Below are 23,778 nucleotides of genomic sequence, written 5' to 3'. Positions count from 1 at the left end.
ATTTGTTTCAAAATAATTATATACCTGTGTTGAATGGAATAAAAAGGGATTTGGAGGTGTGGGGAAGGTTGAAGTTATCCTTTTGGGGGAGAATATCAACGATAAAGATGAGTGTGCTACCAAAGATGTTATTTTTATTTCAATCACTCCCGATAATCAAGGGGGTATCAATATTTAAAGAATGGCAAAAGATAATATCAAGGTACATCTGGCAGGGTAAGAAGCCAAAGATTCAGTTTACGTTACTAACAGATGCAAAGGAAAGAGGTGGCTTTGCTCTGCCAGATTTGAAACTATATTACGAATTGGGATTGGTAGGAAATGAAATAAATAAGAAAGACTGTAAACTTTTCCAATACGCAATAACAGCAGTGAGAATACTTCTGGCACAAAAATGGAAACAGGAAGAAATACCAACGGTGGAAGAATGGAGATTGAAACTGACTGATTATGCAGAATTGGACAAACTAACAGGGAAGATTCGGTATCAACGGGACCAAAAGTTCATCGAGGACTGGGGAAGATTTACAGATTATCTGAAAGGCATATGTGATGAACAGATAACGCTTATTGGTTTCCAAGAGACTCTGTGAAAAATAGAGGAATATTGTTAAAAAGAGAGTAAGATGAGGGAAGGAGATATTTAAAGGCAATACTAATTTAAGAAATGCGTTAATAATATAGATGTAAATGAAAGATTGGCAGAGGAACTGAGGGAAGTCAAAAAAAAAGATGTGATAAAATGTGAATTAATTGTATAAAAAATTGTTTTTTGGAAAATGAATAAAAAATATTATTTAAAAAAAAGTGGTCGGGGCCAGTGGACAAAATCAGGACAAGCTACTCCCTTGCTTAGTTGGAACCATTCTGATGAGACACAACTAGGGATAGGAGAGGAATTGAGTTCAATGAACATCTTAATAATTAAAAAAACAACCCACCTGATTCACAATTCCTGAAACAATTGGTGAGCCAAAATGCAGCTGTCCTCTGACATTTGTACTTCTCTGAATTTTGCAATTCACTTCCCCAACCAAAAGCAAAGCTTTATCTTAAAATGACACTGGTCACAAAAGTGAATACATTAGTGAAAATGAAATCAAAAAATATATTACATTAGGAAAAATAGCTGAGAAATCTGTGGGTTAGCCAGAACTGCTTAGGAGGAGCAGGGTTTCTCTGATCTCTTGCAGCTGGCCTTGGGCAGCTTCCTGGGAGCAGGAGGAGGATTCCTGCTGCTGCATCTGCCCAGTTCCAACCTCCCTGCTGCTTCCCAGTGACACAGGGGAGACAAAGTCTGGCAAGCACCAAAGCCCCTCTCCTCCAACCACTAGTGCATAGCTCCCCCAGATGTTTTGTATCATTTATATATTTTCCTCTCACACTTCCTTTTTCAGAAAAATGAACCAAAGTAAAAGAAAGCATTGAGAACCCAGAAGATAATTATTGTACCCGAGGCAGAAGAACTTGACAGGCCCCAGTCTTACTATACCTGTGGAATCTTGTAGATGCTTAAGACAGTAGCAATGTGGAGGGAGATGTCAGAGTTAAGTCCCCCAATAAAAGCTACCTTACTTTTCTTCGTCTCACATATGAAGTTGGGGACAATCCTTTCTGTGATGGAGAGAAGTTTCAGGGTGTTCTGATAAGTCATCCTTGCATTTAAGTAGCTATCATAGATGTGAAACCCAAAGGTCATATTCGGTACGATATTAGGGTTCCCGTTTATTTCTTTGACAGCAAACGCCAGGGAGAGAATATTCTGGTAGTACTTCAGTGTGTCACTAATAAAAGAGTTATACAGTGGTACCTTGGGTTACAGATGCTTCAGGTTACAGACTCCCCTACCCCAGAAATTGTACCTCAAGTTAAGAACTTTGCTTCTGGACGAGAACAGAAATCGTGTGGTGGCGGCGCAGCGGCAGCTCAGGTACCTCAGGTTAAGAACAGTTAAAGGTTAAGAACGGACTTACAGAAAGAATTAAGTTCTTAACCCGAGGTACCACTGTACTACGTGTCAGAGGTATTCTCTTCCTCTCCCTCTTAAGCACATTGGTAACTTTCTGGCTCTCTCTGGCAAATCCCAAAAGATTAAATAAAACAAATAAGCCAACAAACAAACTATATATCCATTGTGTGTCTCAACAGTTGATAGTTGACCCCATGGACAATATTCAGTCAGCTTTAAGAATATTGCATCTAAATAGCATTTAATTTTGTGCAGAGCATTCATATACTGAAACACACATATGTAAATAAATCTGTTATTTGCAGCTGTACCACTGGTGCCTAAAATTGTGGGTCCTCACAGGTGGCCAACTGCAAACAGCTATTTTACCACTGCTGGAAGGGGGACCTGTTTCCCACATCCTTCTCTTAACTCCTTATTTCCTTATTTCCTTTCAGGAGCCAACAGACACTCACTGGAAGAGAAGTTCCCAAGTCTGAAATTCTGACTGGTGCCTCTCAGGCAGTTAGTGCTTGGTGTAGGTGGGGAGTAGAGACCAGAGCACATCAGATGGAACAAATTCTATTCTTTCATAGTAACTGAGTTTCCCTCCTTCCCTCCTTCAAATAAAATTGTGGCTGTACAAAAAATACTGTAGCCAATGTTAGTCATACTCTTAGAAGGCCCATTAGGATTAATAGATCAGACTAAATTAGGTTTATTAATTTCAGTGAGTCTACTCTGCAAATAACTCAGTTTCGATACTTGGTTTTTTTTACTCAATTTGGTTTACATTGTATAGCAGAGAATATAATCCAAATTCTATGTTATTCATATGTCACATTCATCTGTGACTGTCAGATTAAATGATAGTGATTGTGAATATGAAGATATAGCTTTGCTGCAAAGAAAAACCGGGTGTTAATGGTGTGAAAGGAAACACAGAGGGAGGATGAGGATGAAGTTGGGAGAAAGTGGACTTCCGGGTTGGCGCCATCGCCGAATGGCGGACTCCCTCCGAGCTCTGGAGGGAGCCTGCTCGGCAGGGGCTGGGTTCTACCGCGCCGGCGACGCGGGGACCCTTAAAAACCATGGGCGCTGAAACCCATAGGCATGGTGACTCGGCGGGCACCGTTTGCGCCCTCCGACCCGCGAAGGAGCCTTTTTAAAGGCTGCGGAGCGGGTGACAGGGGGGGTGGTGCTGTGAGTCCTCCGCTTCCCCTGCCGAGCGAAGCCGCATGCCATTCGACGGAGAGCGCTGACTTCTTCCATTGAAAATTTGGACTTTAAAAGAATAACCCGTGTGTAATTGGAACTTGGATTAAAAAAGGGGAAAAATTCTTTTTAAATTCGGAGCGAGCGGGGGAGGTGCAAAAAGGAAGTCAGCCTCCCCCCTGTTGTAGAGAAGCTAAAACAAAGGATTTGACAACTAAGATCGAGCGCAACCTTTTTTTTTTTGATAAAGTTATTAACTTCGCGATGGAAAATTATAAGACTGGGCTGGAGGAGAAAAGTGGAATGTGAACTAAAATGCAACCCCCCCCCCCGGAAACCCCGGGAGCGATCCGTAAGAGCGCCGGGAGAGGAGAAATAGAGGTTTTGACAGCTGTCAAAGGAGCTGTCAAAGGAGCTGTCAAAGCAGAAGAACAAAAAGAGAACTTTGTTACGAGGACTTTGCTGGTCACATTTGTTACAAATTGGATATAAATTGTTTAAAACAAGGAATAATAAGTTACTTTGACTGTTGGGTCTGATCGGGAAGGAAACTGAGTTATTATAATCCCTCTAGAGGAGCTGTGGGACACTACAAGTATTGTTGGCATTGAATTTGAATAGGACTTTTTATCGCCTGGGAAACTGCAGAAATGGAACACTATTTTGTCTACAGAGGTCTACACACTAAAGGAGACAATAGATTTATCTATTGAAGAATGGAAGGGACTTGACGTAATGTTTTGTTCCTGAATAACAAAGCCTCTGCAGAGGAATTAGAAACTTTTTGGAATTAGAACATTTCTGCAGGAGAGCAGGGGGGGAAAAAAGAGGAGGAGAGAGAACAATAAGAACAACAAGAATAACAAGAACTGGATAAAGTTGGAAGATAGACTCCTTCCAAGATCGGACATGTGAAATCAAAGATGACCAAAAGACGGCAAAGACTAATAAAAAGACGGCAAAGCGGATTGGTGAAGGACTGTGGTTTAGATGTGGGAGCTCCAGGATGACAGTAGACAGTGACGGACATTGGGAACGCAACCGGGAAGGGGGGGAGGGAAATTTGGAATCCAAAGGGTGTTAAATTACATTTTATTCTTTTTTCTATTTTTCTGTTTATCTTAATCTGTATTGCATATTAAAGAGGGGAACTCGCGGAAGGGAACAGGTCGATTTTAGGGGATGGGAAAATATTTTTTAAATTGGGCCAATGATAATAATTTTAAAATTTGGGGTAAGAATTTGTTGAATCTATTTGAAAGAACTGGAATACAAGAGGGGGAGGGGAGGGGAAGTCCTGGAAAGAAGCCAATGAAAATAAGGTTTCAAATTTGGATGTTTTTCTTTTTTTGTTATATTTGAAAATCTTTAATAAATATTATTTAAAAAAAAAAAAGAAGAAGTTGGGAGAAAGTGGCGAGAGCCATGGGATCAGGTGATGAGAAAGCAGAACAGGCAGAAGATAGAAACCCCAAGAAGCGGAATAAAGCAACAAAGAAGAAGATGACCAGATCACAATATCAAAAGAAGAAAATATATGTTTCACATCCTACTTGATAAAAGTGACAGGGAAACGTGTTCTGAGCATGCTAACGTATGTTTGGTGTAATTGTAGCATACATGAGCTCACCAAGGGTACGCTATGAAGGATAGAGGTTTTTACTTACAAAAGTTCATCTATAAGCTTTGTGTTTGGGTCCTCATAGAAATCCATTTCTTCAAATACAAAGCCAAAATAAGAAACAATTCCTCCAATGATTAGGTCCCCTTTCTGATAATTCTGGCATGGAAGCTGGAAAGGCTCCATCATGGTGCATCTAGCAGAGTGTTCCTTGCTCTCAGTTGGAGGCAACTGTAGCCACAGGAAGAGAAGAATCTGCAGCAGAAATGTTCCTACCATCTTGGGGCCAACAGGGATGCTGAAAGTCAGATTTGTATCTCATCCTCCATAAACTGCATTACAGCAACTCTCATTGAATGACTCTGGATTATTTTGATAAAGGGAAAATGCCAATGATCTGATTCATGAAAACCTGCATGTTCAGAATTTCTTATCTGGACTCTAAATGACACAGGATTTATTTTATATACACTTTCACAATCTGACATTGATTGTGTTCATGGCCTGAAAAAAGTGTACAGGGGATTTGGGAAGATGAATGATAAATCCCAGCAATTTGAGATAATTACTAGTTCCAAAGTTATCTCCTTAGAGCATTGAGCTCTGTGACTTTCAGTAAGATCAAAATAATGATGCATATTTGTTATTGAGTAGTTCTCTTGTAATTGCGAGTGCCACAGGCAAGCAAGCAGTCCAGCTGCAAACTCTTGATCTAAAGCGAACTTCCTAGTTTCCCCAAAACTCTTCCTCAAACATACCTGCACTATTTCCCCCAGCTGTACATGTGTCACCAATGAAGACATGATTTTCAGGATTTTCAGGGATGTTTCCTGTACACCAGTTAAAGGGAGGGAGGGAAGGATTCAGAAATCCCACATTGCATGGACTAACAGCAGAAACTGACTTGCTACTGTATATAAAAAATATAGATCAATGCATATGGAAGTGGAGAATTTCCTTTTGTTATCTTAGAGTTGGAGAGCAATGTGAGGGATGCAGCAGGTGACAAAGAAGGCTTAAATGCCGTGGTACAACTTGAAACATACAATACATGTGGTTGTGGCATGTGGGAAGGGAAAGGGCAATAAGATTGTGAAATTGACAGAGTGACTGACAGAGACAAGCTGAAGGTTAAGTTCCAATATTTATCTTTTTATAGGGTGGGGTAGATAATATATAAGATCCTTCTTGAGTTTTCACTGTTACCCCTCAGTGGGAGAATGGTCTCCCTGGGAAGGGCCTGGGTTTTGCCCCTTTGGGGTGTGTCTTTTTTTTTAATACATATTTTTATTAGTTTTCCAATATAAAACTATACAAAACAAAACATCCAATTTATCACCAACATCTTTTTTTTTTTACTTCCATCAACATGTCTGATAATTCTCCATCTTAATCACTTCTTGTACATTTCTTAATTTAATATTGCACTACAATAATATCTTAATTTACCTTATTTTTTAAACAATATTTCTACCATACATTCTCACAGAGCTTCCTGAAAACTTACAAACATTATCTGGTCATCACATATACTTTTCATATAATCTGTAAATTTAATCCAGTCTTCAGTGAATCTCTGGTCTCGTCGGTTCCGGATCCTTCCTGTTAATTTATCAAGTTCTGCGTATTCCATTAATTTCATTCTCCATTCTTCAATCGTAGGTAATTCTTCTTGTTTCCATTTTTGGGCCAATAGTATTCTTGCTGCCGTTACTGCGTATAAAAATAACTTCCATTCTTTCTTATTAATTTCATTTCCTATTATTCCTAGTAGAAATGCTTCTGGTTTCTTAACAAATGTATATTTCAACATCTTTTTTAACTCATTATATATCCTTTCCCAAAAGCATTTCACTTTTTTACACTCCCACCACATATGGTAAAATGTTCCTTCTTTTTCTTTACACTTCCAACATTTATTACTTACTTTATACATTTTTGCTAATTTTACTGGTGTTACATACCATCTATATATCATTTTCATCACATTTTCCTTTATTGTAGTACACACAGTAAATTTCATTCCTTCATTCCACAATTTAACCCAGTCTTTAAATTGTATATTATATCCAAAATCTTTGGCCCAATGGATCATAACCGATTTAACCTCCTCGTCCTTTGTATACCATTCCAATAATAATTTATACATTTTAGACAGAATTTTTACGTCATTATTCAATACTTCCAATTGATATTTTGATTCCTTGTCAGTAAAACCTCTTTCTAATACATCTTTTTTAAACATTTCATTAATCTGAAAATAATGCAACCAATCATTTACATATTCTTTTACTTCAACATATGGTTTCAGTTTCCCTTTACTTCCTTCTTTCATTATTAAACTCCCATATGTTATCCACCTCCCCCTCATATTGATCTTCTTCACACTCATCAACTCCAACGGAGACAACCAATGTGGAACCTTTGGGGTGTGTTTTTGGGGCTGTCACAATGAACTCCTGTACTTCAGAATTCACCACTGCACCACTGGTCAAGAGAATAAGAAAGAGTCTGTATGGTGTTTGGGTGAGATATAAGAATTTTTTGGAAAGAAAAACATTGTTATGCAGTCAAATGCACCTTGGAAGATGGCGGATAATACCATCTATCTAGCTCGCACGAGGTAATTTGAGGCTGATTATGGGGAGTAAATCAGTCTCCCTCATCTTCTCAACTTCAGCGATGATGACCTAGATAAAGGCATGGGATTAAATTTCAGTTGTGTACTCAAGATCACATAGCACAGAGTGTTAACTTCTTAAAACCACCTTGCAGTCATGGTGTCAAAAGGGTGTGATTGTGCAACTAGGTTGATCTAGGAGGAGGTGTCCTTCAAAAATCCCTGTCCTATGCTGCTTAGAACATTAAATATCATTACCCAGGCAGGCCCATTATGTGGCCCATGAAAGCAGCAAAATAACCAGACTGTACAATGGTGATGGGATAAAATCACGACAAATCTTTGTCGGCAGCAGCAGGCAGGGCAAGAGTTGGCATGGCACTGGGTCCCAGGATCAGTTCATCATTCCACAAGCCACAAGTTGATGGAATGTGTCAGGGAACTGCCATCAGTGCCGGAGGGAGAGAGCAAAATCCAGAGGGATTCCAGAGAGCATCCTGGGATTGGGAGGGGCAGCCCATCTTCTGGGGAAGAGAATCAGCGTAGCACCAGTGGAGAAGGGGGGCAGATGGGGGAAGCGGCGAGGCGGTCCCATGACTCCTTGCCGGGGACCAGCGGGGAGAGTAGAGGTCCTCCGCTGCCTACGCCCTCCTTGCGCAGAAGGCTTTCACGCAGAGAGAGGAGGAGGAGACTAGGCGTCAAAGAGCTTTTTTGCTGGAAGAAGTTTAAGAAACGCCCACTGACGGATACTGCCAGCGATTGAGACAGCCACGGGTGAGTGGCTGTCCGGACAGAAAAGGTTCACTCAGGCAATACACCCAGGTGTTTGCACCGGCTTACGCACGAGCAACCCCTAGAAGCATTACAGAATGGATCCACTGGGTTTGGATCACTCCAAACAGGAGTCGGCCAGTGTTGAACCTTGCCGTGGTGCAGGCCAAGCAAGCAAGGTCTCCCTTGAGGACCAGGGTGCAGGTTCCAACCAGGCAGATACCGAAACCACGCTTGGGTTTGCCATGGTCAATCCGCCCCTCAGGACCCTTTTGGGGGATCCCCTATACTATGTTGATGCTGACCAATGCCATTTCCACCCTCATGTAAACAATGTTCTTCTGCCTATCAAAGGAAAGGCATAATTTCACTGAGGGAAAGCAAAAAGAAAAAGAAAAAAGCCAATCATGTTTGGAGAAAAGAAAATCCCCAGTACATTTCCGAGCACAATTCAAAGTGTTGGTGCTGACCTTTAAAGCCCTAAACGGCCTCGGCCCAGTATACCTGAAGGAGCGTCTCCACCCCCATCGTTCTGCCCGGACACTGAGGTCCAGCTCCGAGGGCCTTCTGGCAGTTCCCTCGCTACAAGAAGCCAAGTTACAGGGAACCAGGCAGAGGGCCTTCTCGGTGGTGGCGCCTGCCCTGTGGAACACCCTCCCACCAGATGTCAAGGCAATAAGCAGCTATCCTATCTTTAAAAGACGTCTGAAGGCAGCCCTGTTTAGGGAAGCTGTTAATGTTTAATAGGTTATTATATTTTAGTGTTTTGTTGGAAGCCGCTCAGAGTGTCTGGGGAAACCCAGCCAGATGGGCGGGGTATAAATAAATTATTATTATTATTATTATTATTATTATTATTATTATTATTATTACCTTTCTGGCCCTGTCAACCAACTACCCAAAATTGCCCAGTGAAGGCTCTAACCTGAGGGTGGGCAGGCGGGAAGCTATGAAAGCTCCAGGGGAAACAGCCTTATATAGGCCTCCCCTCCCCTCTGCAGCAAGGGCTTATGGGACAGCTTTTTCCCCATTAGCCCATCACACAGAGAAGATACTGGGCAAAACCTTGCACAGTATTTTGCTGCACTCTATGGGCCACAACGCTTTTGGGCACAGAGCGGGGCTTATGGATACTTTGGATTGTGCGTGCAAATGTCCTGGCAGCCACTAAAATAGTTTGAATGGCAGAGCCACATTCTTCAGATCATTGGCACTGGGCAACAGCCTGGCCGCAACATCCCAGCCTAGAAGAAGTTTCCCAATGCTTTTCAGAGACAGACCCACGTTCATGGATGAGTCCAAACCTAGTGTTCAAATTGTAAGCATTTCATTGTGATGGGATTCACATAGGATATTTGCCTTGTTAAGTGAGAAACAGTTTGTGTGTGTTGATCAGCTCTGCCTGAGTGTTTCTGGGCCCAGCTAGATATTTGCTTGTTGATATGATTAAACTAAAGTGTGGCAGGCAGCAGATGAGAGAAAAGAGCAGCTTTCTCTCTTTCTTCCTGATTGTCAGCTGCTTGCTGAAGTTTGCTTCATAATTAGAATCCTGGCTGACAAGTTTAATTGGGCTTTCTGCTGTGAAAATTACAGCTAATTTCAGAGCCTTGTCTTGGTTTGCTGCCCTTTTGGGACTTGGCACAAGGTGGAAAGCACAGCGTCCAGGTAAACACAGGTCACAGTTAATACCACGTAAAAGTCAAAGCGCTGTTTACAATGCAGCACAGAAAACTGTATAGCAAATGCTATTTTAAGGTTAGTTGTAATACTGAATAATCAGGAATAATGATGATCTGTGAAAATTGCACCTGTATGTAGCATATGCGATGGCTGTAAGGGCTCTCCGTCAATTATCTCTAATTGCAGGGTCTTGACACAGTGTTTGCTGTTGGGAGAAGCCCCTGGAGAGATCGCTCCAAATGACAAGAACAGCATTCAGTTGTACAGGTTTACACTGGTGCACATACCAAGGCAGAACTGAACTTTAGAGGGCTGATTTAACGCAGATCAGAGAGTTTTATGAAATGCTGCCCAAGCAGTTCACTGTTTCTTGCAATCCAGCTAGGCCGCTCCTATTTATGTGCCCAAATCCAAAGTCATGCGCCATGAAATGTTTAATTCTGTCCCTTTAATGTGTCAGGTCAAGAGTGAGGAAAACAGCCCCAGGGTCTGAACAGGGCTGTCTCTGGTCCCAGGCCACAGACCCCATGAGCCCTGATTCACAGGCTGTATCCGTTGCTAGTTGTACTCAGAGTAAACCCAGTCACATAAATGAGCATGATTGTGTTGAGTGCACTAATATCAGTGGGGCTAAGCAGACTTACTAGCATTAGATACCTGGCTGGAATATATACCTGAGTTCTGAGTTCTGACTTCTGCCTCTTCCTTGTCTGAATGGACAATAGAGAGGGGTCCTTGTGTTGGCTATTTGGCAGTATGGTAGCGCTGCAGAGAGCTTGCTGGGGAGATCATGCATTAAAAAGAAAGGGACTCAAAATAACTTAAGCAAGGTTTTAATTACAAAAAACAAAAACTCCTTATACACTAAATACATTAACAACAAACCAGACCCAACCACCAACCCAACCCCCAGGGTAATGGGAGAGCTAGGTGCTGCTCCTTATATACTACAACCAAATGCTGACACACCTTAATCAGTACAACTCAGCAGCACCTGCTATGTTTCACAGCTGTAAAGCTGGGTCTCGTTATCTTGCTCTGGCCCTTGCTCTGGCCCCTTAAAGACATACACATCGAGTGGAACAATGATGAACCTTTACATTTAAAGAAACCATTCAACATTTCCCCTGCGGTTCATCATTGTGGAACAAAAACATAAAGCATACTTTGTACATGTTTTTCATGTGTAACCTTTGGAAGTGCTTTTGTAAAAATGCCCGCAATTTGATTATCACCTGGGACATATTCAAATACAATCATTTTGTCAGCAATTAGTTTCTTTACAAACTGCAAACGTAGCATTTCAACAAGGTCATCAATTTTTGCAGTTTGATGAACCAGAAAAGATCCATTTTTGCCTTTCTCAATTTGCATGGATAAGTAATTTTTAGCTATGCCTAATTCCACCACATCAAATTTCTTCTGTAACTGTGAAACTACCTCTTCATATTCCTGTTTAGTTTTTGTAGAAATTAACACACCATCTACATACACACATATCTTTGTTGCAGAGTTTGCCCTTTCCTTTATAAACACACAATTGTCTGCCTTTCCTTGTGAAAAACCAATATCTAGCAATTCTTTTGCTAAAGTTTGGTGCCAATTCCTTCCACTTTGGTGCAGACCATAAAGGGATTTATTTAATTTGCATACCAAACCATCTATGCCTTCAGGGACACGCATAAAAATTTGTTCTTTTAAATCTGCAAACAAATATGCAGTTTTTATATCTAGGTGATAAACAGAATGTCCACGTTGTGATGCATCTTTTAACAAAAGCTTAACTGTTTCATATTTCACACTTGGTGAATAACACAAATCATAATCTTCGCCTGGAATTTGTTGAAAACCCTTAGCAACTAATCTTGCTTTGTACCTTACAACTTCATTTTTGTCATTCATTTTAACTCTATAAACCCATTTTGAATCAATAAGTCTCATATCTGGGGTTTGTGGTACAAGAGACCAAGTGTTATGCTCTTTTAAAGAAGCTATCTCAGAGTTCATAGCTTTATACCAATTTGCAGCTTGGTGCTTAGGTAAATTCCGAACGTCACTGTAGCTTTTTGGCTCAAAAACCACCTTATTGGCATACACAGTATTAAAATGTTCATCTGCAAAACGTTGAGGTTTCTGCCTCTTTCTATCTGAACGTCTCAGTCCAGAAGGAGAGTCAGACTCCTCAGACTTAATGGGACTAAGTGAACTACTAGTTTCTGGTTGTAAATCATCATTGTCAGACTGAAGAGGTGCCTGTAGGCTAAGCTCACGGTCAGAAAACTCAAGAGAATCTAACCTCCCCTCGGGTGCCTGTGACTTTAAATCATCAAGCAAATTATCAGATTCAACAGGCTTTTTGTCTTTTTCCATTAATTCAGAAGCACCATTTCCTGCTGCTGCTGCTGCTTCTTCCTCTTCTTCCTCAGTACTATCTATACCGTCAGTATCTTGGAAAACAGCAACTCCATTCCAATTTACAGTTTGTATCATGCTTCTGGTAATATGAAATTTGCCAGTTGCTGGTATGTAAATTCTGTATGCCCCCTGCTGGTAGCCCATTAATTTTCCCTGAACACTACGCTCACCCAATTTTTGCTTAGCGGGATAATGCATAGTTACATCTGAACCCCAAATGCGTAGGTATTTCAGATTAGGGCGTTTTTTAAACAGCTTCTCATAGGGGGTGACATCTAAACCAGAATGATAACTGCGATTTCTAACATAACAAAACGCATTAAGCGCTTCAGCCCAAAAGTCTTTGGGCAGTTTAGCATCGTGCAGATAAGTTTTAACCCCTGCCTGCAAGTCACGCTGCACGACTTCAACAAGCCCATTTTGCCAGGGACTTCGGGGGCAAGATAACTCATGAGTAGTCCCCTGCGCTTCCAGGAATTTCTCAAAATCCTCAGAAACAAATTCCCCGCCCTGGTCAGAAAACAGGTTCTTAATTGGTTTGTTAAAGTGCGTTTTTACCCAGTTGCAAAAAACTTTGTACTTCTCAAATGCTTGGGACTTCTCAGCTATTGCATAAGTCCAACAATATCTACTATACTGGTCTATGAGGGTGAGCCAGTACTTTGAACCTCCTAATGATGGTGGGAGTGTCCCAACTAAGTCACAATGTACACGCTCAAATGGCTCAGTTACTTTCCTATCTGAGCACCTACCCTTGCGTGCAACCTTAATCTTATTCTTGCAACAAGATAGACATTGCATAAAGAATTTACATGGTTTTAAGTTGAGGCCATTAACAATATTCTTTGTCTTAATTACATCAGCAAAATTCAGGTGTCCCAGAATTCTGTGCGCCTCGTGGGCACACCCGGAGTGAGGCCTTACATTCCTCAACCCCTGGCTTGACTGTGCTGCTCTGCAATTTATAGGAGATTGGGAGTAGGTACGAAAATACAGTCTATATAAACCATCAGAGTCCCGGGCATACAATAGACGTTTGTTCCCCTCAGAAAACTCACACATTGAATTTAAGAAACGCACACTTATGCCTTGACGAGCAAAACACCTTACTGACAAGAAACTGTCCACTGATGGGCAGTAAATGCAGTTCGCTATTGTAATGTTTAAAGAGTCAAGTTTAACAGTACCTCTGCCAAGTGACTGCAAGACTTGTGAATTGGCTAAATGTACATTACCAATTTCCTCTTCGAAAGAAATAAACAAACTTTGATTGTTGCAAACGTGGTGAGAAGCTCCTGAGTCCACAATAAAAGAATTCCACTTGGCACCTTTAATTCTTTTATGATCTGCAGTCCGAGCATGAAAAGCTCGCGGCTCATTTCTGTCTTTACAGTGCGATGTTGGCTGCTGAGATGACAACCGTGACTGACGAGCAGAAACAGGCTTAGGAGTACTTTGCTTTCTTTTGGATCTGCAGTCCTTTGCAAAATGTCCTTGCTTATTACAGAACCAACAACGCTTTGCAGCTTTAAATGCAGTCGCATCACCAAAAGGTTGCATATGGCGTTCCTCATTACTTCTGGAAATAGGAGTGCTTATGGCACAAGCCTCCCTTCTATCTAACTCGCCCATTAATCTTGCCGTTACCCCTTCCACAGTTAATTGTGCTGATGGAACGGCAGATATCTGGCTAGCTATGCCATCAAAGTCCTCGTTAAGGGAACAAAGAATGATAAAGACATACTGAATATCAGGTATGTCCATGTCCCTTCGAATTAATTCGCCGCGTATTGCCTCCAGACGTCTCAAGTGTGCTGCCAAATCGCCACCAGGCTGCAACTTCGTCTGGTACAGCTGCTTGAAAAACGTCAATGCAGACGCTGACTCCTTTCTAACATGCACTGCTGCAAGACTGTCCCACATTTCTTTGGCAGTTTTCTTATTCCTTATATAGACTACTTGCTGTTCGCTGACTGCCAAATTAATTATTGCCCTGGCTTTTGCATCTCCTTTCGACCAAGCATTAGTTACAGGGTCAGGAGGGTCTTCAGTTACATAGGTCCATACTTCTCTAGAGGTCAAAAGCGCCTCCACCCGAAAAGACCATAAACTGTAGTTCTCATCTGTTAGCTGTGGGAAGACCAGAGCCTTCTCAGCTTCAGGAACCCGGTCAACCATTCTGGAAATCTTCCAGACCCACAAAAACTAAACTAACAGAAGAAGGAGTTTTCAAACCTTTCTCAGAGTCCAAAAATATGCAGTCATCCACTCAGCAGCTGGGCCCATAACCAAAGATGTTGGCTATTTGGCAGTATGGTAGCGCTGCAGAGCGCTTGCTGGGGAGATCATGCATTAAAAAGAAAGGGACTCAAAAATAACTTAAGCAAGGTTTTAATTACAAAAAACAAAAACTCCTTATACACTAAATACATTAACAACAAACCAGACCCAACCACCAACCCAACCCCCAGGGTAATGGGAGAGCTAGGTGCTGCTCCTTATATACTACAACCAAATGCTGACACACCTTAATCAGTACAACTCAGCAGCACCTGCTATGTTTCACAGCTGTAAAGCTGGGTCTCGTTATCTTGCTCTGGCCCTTGCTCTGGCCCCTTAAAGACATACACATCGAGTGGAACAATGATGAACCTTTACATTTAAAGAAACCATTCAACACCTTGTAGGAACTGGCCTACTCTACAAAGGTAAAAGTCACATCCACGGTTCCACTCACTTATCCCTCTGGCTTGTCTACCATTGGAGGGTTGTGTGATGAGCCCTGCAGAAAGGACACTCTGGGACACTCCGAACCACCACCATGCCACTGACCCCCCACTCCGGCCCACCATCACTTCTCCGCTGCCTTTACTTTTGCCCATGGCATGACAATTTTCCACCTTCCCATTTTGACTCTCTGGCATAATCTAGCAATTCTAAAATATAGATGTGCTTTTATTCTCGCAAGATTGAATGTCATGCCTTTGGCTGGACTTGAGGTATGGTTCCAACAGATTCCACACAAAAAACGCTTATGTCCCTGTGGAGATGGCAGTACTGAATCGGTGGCTTGCACTCTGTATAAAGACTTGAGGAATGAGGTTATCACCCCTCTTTTATTGCCCATTCTGGGTCGCCCAGCCATTACCACAGTATCCTTTCTCTTGGCAGATCAAGATGAGCTGGTGACAACAAAGGTTGCAAGGTTTTTAGCTGGGGCAATTAGAATAAGATCCACTATTTGACTATTGATTCAAAACCCTAAAATGTATTTTATATAATTGACTTTTTATTTCTATTCTTTGCATATCGTATTGTTGTTTTATTGCTATGGCCGATGGCTGACACAAATAAAGATAGATAGATAGATAGATAGATAGATAGATAGATAGATAGATAGATGATAGATAGATTCATTCATTCATTCATTTATTCAACTTTGCTGGCTGGGCTTTCTCCCCACCGCCTCCTGGAATATTCCTCCTGAAATAAGAAGCCAGGGCGGCTTCTGTCAATCAGTGATGTCCTGTTCAAATCAGGACAATTGGTGTGTGTGTGACAGGATTCAGCTTGGATGGGCAGACTTAGTTGGAGCAGGCGAAGCGCATTGTAGGAAGTTAGTTTGGAGGTGATGGGGGAGCTCTCCTTCCCACCCCAACATCAGCTGACTTGCAGGGAGTTTCATTGTACTTGGTCACGTCTTGCCTCCCTCTTCCTACTGAGAACTGGCTGGCGTTGCCAAACGCTGCAGAAAGTAAGATTAAACTCTGCATGAATTTTTGATGGGGGAGGTTGCAATCCTGCTTGGTTTTGGGGTGCCAGTGAGTCCCACCTGGGAACTGGCTGGCTCCTCCAAATACTGCAGGAAGCATCACACACACACACACACACACACACACACACACACTGCACCAGCTGATGTGCAAGGCATTCAATCTGCTTGGTTCAGATGTGCCAGTGAGTTCCCAGGTAGAATGAGATGATGCACCCGAACCCTACAGAAAGGAAGAATGAAGTGCACACCAGCGGATGGCGGGGGAGTGTTTGCTTGCTTGTTTGTTTGTTTGTTTGTTTGTTTTATATACTGCCCTTTATCCAAAGATCCCATGGCAGTGTACAACATTAAGAACACATTTTATGGAGCATCAGTAATAAAAACATAATAAAAAGAGTAACAACAGGCAGTATAATAATACAATAATAACAGCCCCCCTCTGCACAGCTTTAACAAGAAATAGATTATTTAATGGGCAAAGGCCTGGTAAAGAGGAATATTTTTGCCTGGTGCCTAAAGACATGTAATGATGCTGCCAAATTCAGTTGACTCCATCTCATGTTGGCCTTGTACTCACATAACGAATGAGGCATGACTTCGTTTTTGAGGATTTACTTCAACAACCAATTTTATTCTATAAAATTAAAACATCTGTTCCCAACAGTGCCTGATCCTATAGGAGCATCATACCTATGCCTCAGATTTTGGGCAAGCTGAGGGGCAAAAACAAAATTAACTAGACTGACTTTGCCAAGAGAATTATGGTCATCTCTTCCCAGCACAGAGGTTTTGAGACACTGAGTAGATGAATGGGTCAGATTATGGGAAATATTCAGAGGTGCTTTTGTTTTATTTTTATTTTTTTAATGAGGGTATGGATTCTGTCCATCTTAAATGCCTTCCCCCCATCTTGAGTTACTGTAGGTAAATGTATTTCTCTTCTCATACTGGAAAATAAAGGCCCTCTTCTTATTCACTAAGCTGATTGCATGTTTACGGAGATGTAAGAAGATCCAGTTTATTATCAACTGAATGAACCAACCTCTTTCCAAGGGTTTGTTTTTGACTGACAAAGCTGAGCAGACATGTCTGCCCACTAAAATGAAATATCACTCAACTCCAGAGCTCGATCACACTTAGAGGCTGATTTTGTCTCTCCAACTCTTACATCACAGAATGCGTGCCAAATTTCTGCCTTCAGTAAACAGATGTCAAACGAAATAAAGACATGTAATGATGGTGCCAGGCGAGCCTCTCTGGGAAGAGTATTCCGCAGTAGGGGAGCCACCACAGCTAAGGCCCATACTTGAAAAACTAAGAGAGCCATTGGCAACTGGACTGAATTACCGAGGGCCCAAATACGTATTTTCGGTGACCTCAGAAAATCAGCCTGTTCCTTGTTCCCAGACACGTACACAGAAGTCAAATTCTGAGTGTAAGCTACTTGGGCTAGACTTTTTCAAATTGCTAATGATGCATGCTGCAGAATGATAGTACTGTGGTACCTTGGTTTAAGAACAGCTTAGTACTATGGTACCTTGTTTGCCAAACTTAATCCGTTCCGGAAGTCCATTCGACTCCCAGAACCGTTCAAAAACCAAGGCGCGGCTTCCAATTGGCTGCAGGAGCTGCAGGAGCTTCCTGCACTCAGTCATGGAACCCATGTTGGACGTTGGACTTCCAAAGAACGTTCGAAAACTGGAACACTTGCTTCCAGCTTTTGAGCGTTTGGCAGTCAAAACGTACGAGTACCAAGGCATTCGAGAACCAAGATACGACTGTAATGTATAAGATTTTTTTTTTTAAAAAAAAGGCTTGGGGCATGCTGGTTTTTACTTTTCCCAGACATGTACACAGAAGTCCAGTTCTGACTGTAAGCTACTTGGGCTAGGCTCTGTTCCTAATTGCTAGGTTTGCACGCTGCAGAATGATAGTACAGTGGTACTTTGGTTTAAGAACAGCTTAGTTTATGAACAACTTGGATTAAGAATGCTGCAAACCCAGAAGTAGGTGTTTTGGTTTGTTTACTTTGCCTTGGAAGCAGAACATGTTCCGCTTTCTGTTGAGTGTGTTTCGTTTGTAAATTGAGTCTCCCGCTGTATGGGAAAGCAAGCCTTGGTTTAAGAATGCTACGCTTTGGTTTAAGAATGGACTTCTGGAATGGATTAAGTTTGTAAACCAAGGTACCACTGTACTGCATAAGTAAAAAAAAAGCTCAACAACTTTCAGAAATATGGCACCCCTAATAACAATTTGTTATTGATAGAAATATGAAATATGGGGGCAAACAATACTGGGAAGTCAAGTAATGAAGGAGATGAACCCATCTTCAGGGTGGGGGACAGGATGGGACAGGACTGAATCTCACATACATTCAGATTTGACTCTACGTTTAAACCCAGACCTTCATTTTCTGCCAACTAAGAATGATCTCTGGGAAAACTTAACTCTTGCTCAGGACTAAGCAATGCTGCCTACTTATTATCTCTCAAGAAAGACAATAATAATCGTACAATTCAGGGGGGAGAGGCTTTAGCAATTTGGTCAGGCATGTTGCAACTGCAAGTACGAAGAACACACTGAGGACATCAGGAGACATCAGGAGAGAGCCTATAGTTGTATTAGCATCAACAGCCTCCACCTTCTGGTGAATAAACCCCCTTTGGGCTCACCCCTCTCCGAGTGGGTGGAGTCTAATGTTCCGGGGTCCAATGCCTAAGCCAATACCTTCTCACATGCTGTAATCAATAAAGTTGTGGCTTTTTCCTTACCCATTAACCTTACATACTGTGTCCACGTGTCATTATTCCCCAAGCGGGGGTTGGGTCCTCGAATCACAAATGATAATTTTATTTCAGCTGACTTATGGATCATTTCTGCCACTAAAAGGTGTCAAAAAGTTCTTCCCATTTTTGTATCAGATGGTCCCAAATGAAGCCCACCAGTACACAGGGATTGTGCAATTACTTCAGCATTTTAAGTGGACATGGATTGGGCTTTGGGCTGTGGAAGATGACAGAGGGGACAGGTTTTTAAAGACAATGGTCCCAATCCTTTCCCCTAATGGCATCTGTTATGCCTACATAGTAAGAATACCAAAAATAAATTATGTGGATGAGATGATAGACTTTGCTATACAGCATTTAGGAACCTATGCAATGGTCTTTGAGGAAAACCCAACTGTGTTCATTGTTTATGGAGAACCTCCATCCTTTCAAGTTCTAAGAATGTTGATATTTGTATCACCCTGATTCTCTTTTCCAACTTTGGGCAAAGTGTGGATTATTACATCCCACTGGGATTTTGCATCACACTCTATACAGAAGAATTGGGAGGTACAAGCATTTCACGGTTCCATATCCATCACAGTCCACTCAAATCAGCCATCAGGATTCCAAGGGTTCATTCAGAAGCTGAGCCCTTTCTGGGCAAAACGAGATGGCATTATCCAGGAGTTTTGGAAACAGGCATTTGGCTGTTTATTAAAAATGTCTGAAGTGTCAGAGGAGGGAAGTGAAAATGAAATCATCTGCACTGGGGAGGAAACGCTGGAGAGCCTTCCTGGAATTCTGTTTGAAATGGACATGACTGGCCACAGCTACAATGTCTACAATGCTGTCTATGCTGTGGCGCATGCTTTGAACGCCATCTACAAATCCATATCCAAACACAGAGGATTGGAAGAAAGGGTCAGACTGACATTTCGCAGTGTGCAATCATGGCAGGTAATTAGAAAGCAATACTTTAAAATTATAGAGTTCTAGAATTGTAGAGATGGAAGGGGTCCTCAGGGTCATCTTGCAGGGTGTTAGACTAGATAACCCTCGGGGTCCCTTCCAACTCTACAAATATATGATTCTATGATTGATTGATTGATTGATTGATTGATTGACTGACTGACTGACTGACTGATTGATTGATTGATATTCACAAGTGGCCACCTACATAAACCAGATGACAACTATAAGGACAACTTTGGGAAGTTCACTAAAGTAATCTTAGCACTATGTTGTCTCGTTATTCATTGCTCTTTCAATCAAGGTTCATCATTATCTGAGGAGTATCATATTCAATAATTAAATGTGATTGTTCTCTGGCAGCTCTGATGAGATATTTAACTTTAGATCACATGGGAGGCGATTGAATTGCAAATTTGACATCTTGGAAGGGTGGTGGCTTGAGTCTTTGTTCCCAGGCTCTGTGTGGGTAAAGGTGTGTAAAACAGTCTCCTGGAGGGAGAGCAAACAGCTGCAGGCAAAATGGAGGCTGTAAGAAGAGAGAAAGATCTTTGCTTATACAGTGGTACCTCGTGTTATGGACGGGATCCGTTCCTGAGGCCTGTCCGTAACGCAAAATGCCCACAACTCGAAGCGCTGCATCTGTGCAGGTGCATGACTCGATTTAGTGCTTCTGCACATGTGCAAGTGGCAAAACCCAGAAGTAACCCATTCTGGTATTTCTGGGTTGCCGTGGGACGCAACGTGAAGCGGATGCAACACGAGGTATGAGTGTAGGTCTGTTTGGAATTATTTTTTATTTCTTATAAGATTCTGAGTCTGTGGGGATAGACGTTCACAAAGTAAAGGAAGGATTGAACTCTGATTAAGAAGAATACACACAGAGGCTTGAACCAGCAAGACTCTGGGAAGGGTGCGTATAATTGTCTCTCTGTGCCTGTCTGTGTGCAGCCCCCGGCCCAGGCCGTTTTATTCACAAAAGAACTTTTTACAGAGTGTTCATAAGAACCAATCAGATTTCCTCTGAGCATTTAAACAAACCTCAAGTGGGGACAAAGTTAAACTATAAACACTAGTTAGGCATACATACTTTTGGGTAAATGAATGAATACTACGAAGGAGCGAATACAGCAATCCCTGGAGGTCATAAACAATCAGTACACATGATAAGAAGGATGGCCAGGAGGACAGTGACCATTATCACCTTAATGTGAAACCTGTTTCCTGGCCCTAAGATTAACATCCTAAGATTAATATATAAGAAAAGCTACATTGACGAAACTGCCCATTATCTTTGAGGACCCAGGACGCCTGCCTAAGTGTGTACGTGACTTGTGAAGAGAGAGAAATGGACAGTAGAGGAAAAAGGCATGAAAAGGGCATGAATGTAGAATCTTATGGGATTTAATCAGAAATTGTCATCAATATATCAAACCCAGTCAACACAATGCATTCATCATGTACACGATGGCTTGATGTATATTTTATAATTCCTCATGGTAATCCCATCTGATCCCTACACCGGATATGGAATTATTGGGATGTATATTTCCCGTTGCTTCAAGCTGCACAATATAATATCTGCAATGCACCTTACATGGTTCTTTTAGGAATTGGGCCAAATGGTTTATTTTCCCAACATAATTCTCTTTGTAGAATGAATGAATGAATGAAGAGCACTAATCCAAGTCCCTTTACATTATTCTGTGCAGGTGCTGCCCCTTTCTGTGTGCAATGAGAACTGCCATCCTAGCTACAGCAGGAAAAAGGAGAGAAATTTTGCTGTTATGACTGTGCTCCATGTCCAGAAGGAATGATATCTGGCCGGAAGGGTAGGCAACAATTGTGTATTGTGATATCATTCATCTTCTGTAACATATCATACTTGCTTTGAGAATTCACATCCCTTGAACATACAAACCAAACACAAGACCACTCTTCCTTGTGTTATTTCCAGGAGCTGGTATTCAGATGCCTATTGCCTCATTGATACCCCTATTCTGTATTAATTTGTCCAATCCTCTTTTAAAGCCATCCAAGTTAATGACCAGGTGCTCTTGGAGGAAACTCATTTTCTACATTGATTTCAATCAGGGTTTATATCAAAAATATCAAAAACCGTCATCAACAGCAAACTCTTGCACTAAATTAGATTATTAGAATTATGCAGCTCAACCTATAGAAATATTCAAACAGCTCTTTGTTGTTTTCAGATATGGATGCCTGTGTCAAATGTCCAGAAGACCAATATCCAAACAAGGACCAAACTAGATGCATTGCTAAGGTTCTAAGTTACCTCTCTTACAAAGAAGATTTAGGGATCATCTTAGCTACCTTGACTATTGCTTTCTCATTGATCACAGTTTTAGTCCTTGGGATTTTTATCAAGCACAGGGAGACTCCAATCGTTAAAGCCAACAACCGGACACTCACCTACACCCTCCTCATCTCCCTCTTCCTTTCCTTCCTCAGCTCCTTACTCTTTATTGGAAAGCCTGGGAAAGCTTTGCTGTTCAAGGAATGGCATGCAGAGACAAAGTTAATATCTCAGTAAAAAAAAGCACTTTTTCACAAATCAGTCAATCAATCAATCAATCAATCAATCATTTATTGTATTTGACTAAAAGCCATTACAGATCCAGTTACAAAAGCATCAAACCCAAAGACCCAAACTATAGCTCCCAGATTCATTTTTTTAATAAAAAGTAATCTTTATTAAATAGTTTTCCAGATGAAATACATTGTTTCCGAGAGATTTGCATGGGGAAATCTTTTCGATTCCTCAAGAATAAGGAGCAGTGGGGTGAGGGAGGCCAGGGCCACATCCACACCATTTCATGTGCTATGAAGCTGCTTTAAACACTCATGGCTTCTTCCCCCAAAGAATCTGGGAGCTATAGTTTGAAAAGGGTGCAGAGAGTTGTTAAGAGACCCCCTGTTCCCCTCCCAGAGCTACAATTCCCAGAGTTCCCTGGCAAAAAGGGAACTCTACCCCTACCCCTACCCCCACCCCTACCCCTGACGCTAACCCTAACTCTAACCCTAACGCTAACCCTTAACCTTTAACTAGAGCTACAATTCCCAGAGTTCCCTGGTAAGAAGGGAACCCCAACCCTACCCCCTAACCAGAGCTACAATTCCCAGAGTTCCCTGACAGGAAGGGAACCCTACCCCTACTCCTGACGCTAACTCTAACCCTACACATTAACCCTTAACTAGAGCTACAATTCCCAGAGTTCCCTGACAAGAAGGGAACCCTAACCCAAACCCTAACACTACCCCAACTCAACCCTACCCCTACTCCTAACCCTATCCCTACCCCTACACTACCCTACCCTACCCTACCCTACCCTAATCCTAATCCTAAACCTAATCCTAAACCTAAGTCTAAGCTGCCTAACAACTCTCTGTCCCCTTAACCACCTACAGTTCCCAGAATCCCTGAGGGGAAGCCATTCCTGTTCAAAGCGTCTTCATAGCACTTCCAATTAGGCCTAATGGGGCCTAAAGTTTCCTCCCTCATTTTCTTCTCTCTCCCCACTGCCCCATCACTTGCAATGCAGCAGATGTCCGCCTGCAGTCTTCCTTCAAAGCTCCTTCTCTCAGGGACGGCCACGGCCTTGTCCATTGTTCGCTGCCAGTATTTCACGTTCATTTCTCCAATGTAAATAGGGACGTCCTGCAGTTCTCTTCATGACTTTGAAGGCTGGACTTGGGGAAAACCTCACCGGCTCCGGACATCCCTGTAAGGCAAAGGCAAACAGGTGAGTGGGATGGCCCCCATCCAGCAGCGTCCCCCCAGACTCCTCCTCTGTTTGACTGCCTGTTAACAAACAAGGCTTCCAAACCACTTTGCATCCATCTCACCCAGTGTAGCCTCACGGCATCAACTAGCCTGAACACAAACTCTTCCAACAACCACCCACCAGCTGCAGCCTCGCCAGGTCCATTGCCAGACATCAACCAGCTTCAGAGCTGAATATCCGTCGCCTTCAG

General features: G+C 42.0%; 2 long non-coding RNA genes across 2 annotated transcripts in view; one reads left to right on the top strand and one right to left on the bottom strand.

Moving 5' to 3' along the window:
• LOC307205071 overlaps nucleotides 1-23,700 on the bottom strand; it is a 280,556-nt gene extending 256,856 nt beyond the window's left edge. Inside the window, exons 1-2 of the long non-coding RNA XR_013833824.1 lie at nucleotides 23,164-23,700; nucleotides 22,787-23,108 (exon numbers count right to left, since the gene is read on the bottom strand). This is a non-coding gene — a long non-coding RNA (uncharacterized lncRNA). The remainder of the gene's footprint in view (nucleotides 1-22,786; nucleotides 23,109-23,163) is intronic.
• LOC307205073 overlaps nucleotides 1-23,778 on the top strand; it is a 448,154-nt gene that overhangs the window by 59,795 nt on the left and 364,581 nt on the right. The window lies entirely within an intron of this gene.

Source organism: Podarcis cretensis (genome assembly GCF_951804945.1).
Source record: "Podarcis cretensis genome assembly, chromosome: 16".
NCBI classification, from domain to species: Eukaryota; Metazoa; Chordata; class Lepidosauria; order Squamata; family Lacertidae; genus Podarcis; species Podarcis cretensis.
Note: the sequence above shows the minus strand (reverse complement) of the source record. Positions and strands in the feature narration are given on the sequence as shown.